The following is a 5,109-nucleotide window of genomic DNA, read 5'->3' as shown; positions in this document are numbered from 1 at the left end:
TTGTACTTATTTGTAAGGTAAAGACTGTTATAGCGGTATTATGTAAAGCAGAGACAACATTTGTACAGATTTGCATGGTATTGACTGTTATATTATGTAAAGCAGACTGTGCATTTGTACAGTTTTGTAAGGTAAAGACTGTTATATTATGTACAGCAAAGGCTGTACATTTGTAAATATTTGTAAGGTAAAGACTGTTATATTATGTAAAGCAAAGACTGTACATTTGTACAGATTTGTAAGGTCAAGACTGTTTTATTATGTAAAATACTGTACATTTGTACATATTTGTATGGTAAAGACTGTTATATATTGTAAAGCAAAGACTGTACATTTGTACATATTTGTATGGTAAAGACTGTTATATATTGAAAAGCAAAGACTGTACATTTGTACAGATTTGTATGGTAAAGACTGCTATATTATGTAAAGCAAAAACTGTACATTTGTACAGATTTGTAAGGTAAAGACTGTTATGTTACGTAAAGCAAAGACTGTACATTTGTACAGATTTGTAAAGTGAAATTTGTTATATTATGTACAGCAAAGGTTACATTTGTATATATTTGTAAGGTAAAGACTGTTATATTATGTAAAGCAAAGACTGTACATTTGTACAGATTTGTAAAGTAAAGACTGTTATATTATGTAAAGCAAAGACTACATTTGTACAGATTTGTATTGTAAAGACTGTTATATTATGTAAAGCAAATGCTACATTTGAACAGATTTGTATTGTAAAGACTGTTATATTATGTAAAGCAAAGACTGTACATTTGTACAGATTTGTATTGTAAAGACTGTTATATTATGTAAAGCAAAGACTGTACATTTGTACAGATTTGTATTGTAAAGACTGTTATATTATGTAAAGCAAAGACTGTACATTTGTACAGATTTGTAAGGTAAAGACTGTTATATTATGAAAAGCAAAGACATTACATTTGTGCAGATTTTTATGGTAAGAATTAAATATTTAATTAAATAGTTAATCAAATAATTGAAGACATTGATCCCAATTATTCATAACTGGATGCCGGTTAATGTTGCCTTTATCAGACATAAATCAAATTGAGAGGAATTATACACATGCTCTCTGGGTCACCCGGAACATTTGAGAATATAAAAACCAAGACCATAAAAGGATTGATTATTTTCAATATGTAACAATAATGCAATATCTGATGGAAAGAGTAATCCAGCCCTTCTCTTTTGATAGATTTGCTCAGAGCATATAGGAGCATTTGGACATAAATTACATATCTCTCTTGAGTCCATTTTGCCGAATTAATATAGGAATACAATGTACACTGTAACCCCTATATTTGTAAAGCAAAGACTGTACATATAAACATATTTGTATGGCAAAGATTGTACCGGGGTATATATTTGTAAAACAAAGCTAGACTGTACATATCTGTAATGCAAAGACTACAAGTACATATGTACAGATCTGTAAGGTAAAGACTGCTATATTATGTAAAGCAAATGATTTACATATTTATATGGCAAAGACTGTTATATTATGTAAACCAAAGACTGTACATAAATGGGATTTCTTTTACAGTTGTCAATGCAAAAGAACAAAGGTTATGAAGCAATTGGAAGAATGATCAAGATTTACTATGTTTTGCATAAATTTTAAAATTAGAAATCTGCTCGATCGTGCGTAGGGTGTGTACACGTACACTGTGTAAGATTAAGTGTAAAACCGGGATTTTTTTTTTAATGACAGAGTCTTTGATCAAGTTAAATTTATATTTTATTTTATGATGTTTGGGTAAGTTCAAATGAAGTGCTTTTAGTTCACAGTAACACGAAAACATTTTATATTAACCAATTTTGGAAATCGTTAGGAAAGAAGATTTTTCCTTGCTAATGTATATAATAAATCAGTTTACAATTTTCACCTCTTCTTTCTGCCTTTCAACACAATATCATAATTTCTTGTACGTGTTTATGGGCTGTTGATTTCTGTTAAGGGTTTTTGTTGCTGTCACTGGTAATGTTTATATCATTGTATTAGTCGCTTTTGATGTTTTCGTTGTGAGAGCACTGGCAAAATAATTGAAGAAATTGATCCCAATTATTCATAACTGTATGCCCTTATCAGACATAAAATCAAATTGAGAGGAATTCTACACAAACTCTCTGGGTCACTGGGATCATTTAAGCTCGCAAAACCAAAACCATCAACGATATGTGATTATTTTCAGTATATATGATGATTATACAATCTCATAAAAAAAATTACCCATCATTTCTACTTGAATAGAATTGCCCAGATTATAGAAATATTGGAAAATTTACTCATCTTTTTTAGTCCATTTACCCGAGCAGGATTGATGACCCATAATAAATTTCAATGACTTTAAATCAAGGCCATATTTTATATGGTACCTGAATGTATGTTTTTAAAGGTAATTTGAATAAAAGTTCAAGGTCGAAACAAATGAATGGTAGCATGGGATTCACATGTAGATGTAATTTTTTTTTTAAGATCCATAGTTTCTTGTTCACATGCAAAGAGTGTATCATTACTCAAACCAATATAATCAGGTCAAGACCATCGTCTTTGGATCAGTGTGATCGAAAACAGAACAAAAATCTGGATAACATTTGTGCAAATCACAACATAAAAGACAATACATATTTGTTAAACACATAAAGGCTGTACAAATTTGTACCGAAAGTACCTAAAATATTGTACTAGGAAGAAAAGACTGTACATTTAAGTAAAGCAAAGACTCGGAAACGTGCTGTACATATTATTGTGTTAAAGCAAACACTGAAAATATTTTTTACGCAAATTTACGTTAGCAAAACCTTTTTGTAACACAAAAAAGTTAAGTTAACTTAAGCAAAGACTCTCCGTCTTTGTACAGCAAAGACTGTGCACATTTGTAAATCAAAGACTTTACAGATTTTCAAAGCAAAATATGCACATGCTATATAGTAGCTGTAATATAAAGATTGTATATATAGAGGATATCTATATTGTGTGATTTGATATTGGCTTTATCCAACGAGTTGAAATGGTGTATATATTCGCGAGGCTTGCCGAGCGAATATACACCATTTCAACGAGTTGGATAAAGCCAATATCAAATCACACAATTATAGATGTTCTATTTATCTCATACGACTTTCGTTTTAACAAAACTTTGAGACTCCCCCTGCGAAACTACATGAATGACTGCCAAAATCAAATTGATGACGTATAACTTGATGACGTAGCACCGTTGATGTTTACATGCGTCGAGAGAAAGTAGATCGAGTTCAAAATTTAGAATATTTGCTATCTGTGTCTTTGAAAACATCATGTGAAAATTGCTGGAGCTTTACATCAAACGAACTTCTGACTGAAAGTTGTTAGGACTACGGGGATCGTGAAAATCAACTCTTTTTACAATGGCAGTACAAATCGTGCTAGGCAAGGCTAGGGGCCTAGACTTTGTCTAGATTGTTTGCTGATCCATGGTAAGTTACACCTACATTACTAGGTAGGCATACGTAGTATAATATAAGAAAGCATTGTTAAAGATGTCAAAGGAGTCTTATAACAACAACTTAACTGGTACATGTAGGCTTTACTTTCTCCGAAAACGATCTAAGGGGGGGGGGGGTTACATCTGTCTTCAAATAGCCAATGGGTTCCAATTAAGCCAATAAGACACTTCTTTGACATCTTGCTTTTAACGATATTGCTACTCTTTATCATTCATTTTATAAGGGCAACAATTTTCACAAATAAAAGTTTCAATAAAATAAAATCTTGAAGCGAGGGTTCGTGTCAAAACTGGAAGTGCTATTGATAAAGCATCTACCCGTTGATAAAGCATAAGTTTATCCAACGGCCTGTATCACCAACACGTATGAGATAAAATTGTAAATCAAAGACAATAAAATATTTTGTAAAGCAAACTTTGATATTGTTCATAATTGTAAATGAGACTGTATACGTATTTGTTAATCAAAGAATATACATATTTGTAAAGCAAAGACTGAAAATATTTGTTAAAAACCACTGTAGATCTTTTGGAATATTTTACTGACATAAAGGTTTGGTCTTTTTCAGATGTCAAAGTTCAAGAACAAAGGGATGAAGAAGTTCAAGTTTTGTTTCAATTTGCATGTTTCCTGATGATCTCAGACTTGCTCGTGAGTATAGTGAAGGCAAATGTAAGATTAAGGTCATACGCAACGTAGTTTGAACTTTACTTGGTTCTTCCCTGAAATTGAAGAGTTCCACTAAAGAAAGGACCTGTGTGCAATACTTTTAATGTCTATACATGGATTTGTACTTCTTTTCTATAAAAAAATTTGATGAAAAAAAAATTGGAATTTATGTTTTGTAATTTTTGTACATTTTTCTTTGAATAATGCAAAAAAATTCATGATTTGATATCTTTTTAAAACCCCTAGTAACACATGCTGATTTTTTTGTTCTAAGAACATGTAATGGTATAAGTTTTTTAGAATATCTTGAAAAGTTATCAGTAGGTAAGGTACCTTGCCTATGTCCTTAAGTAAAGAACATAAATTAAAAATACACTGTATATTTCTCTCAAAAGATTTAACAGAACTGTTGATTTATTTTGATTGTCGTATTTATTATATATGTTATGATGTTGGATGACTTCAAATGAACTGTTTTAGTTCATTGAACAAATTGTCACTCTGAAATAAATCTGTTTCAAGTTTATATAAACTAATCATTGCACCGAATTTGATTTTAAAAAAAATCATTGTCAATCCAATTGCATGTGTTCAGTCTTGCAAGCTGTTTTATGGTTACAAAAACTACTTCACTGACTCTGATATCAAAATTCCTGTATATCAGTGTTAGGTACTTCTATCACAGTATGTACTCCTCTGCATCGAAGTTTTATTCAGTTTCCTTGTCAGAAGAGGCATTCTATAAAACTTGGCTTGACTCCTTGGCAGCAAATAAAAATTGGCATCAATTTTTGCCTGCGCTAAAAGTATAGTTTTGGGTGTCTCGAATTATTCAAATTAATGCAAGAAAAGAGGGTGTTGCAATTCTTTTGTTATTTTCCCTAAATGTGTAGCAGATTAAAAGAAGAATTTTTATGTTGCAGAAACTCA

The sequence above is a fragment of the Saccostrea cucullata genome, unplaced genomic scaffold, assembly GCF_032062105.1.
Source record: "Saccostrea cucullata isolate Sc308-1 unplaced genomic scaffold, CSIRO_AGI_Scuc_v1 ctg1613, whole genome shotgun sequence".
Lineage (NCBI taxonomy): Eukaryota > Metazoa > Mollusca > Bivalvia > Ostreida > Ostreidae > Saccostrea > Saccostrea cuccullata.
This window is presented reverse-complemented; position numbering follows the sequence as displayed.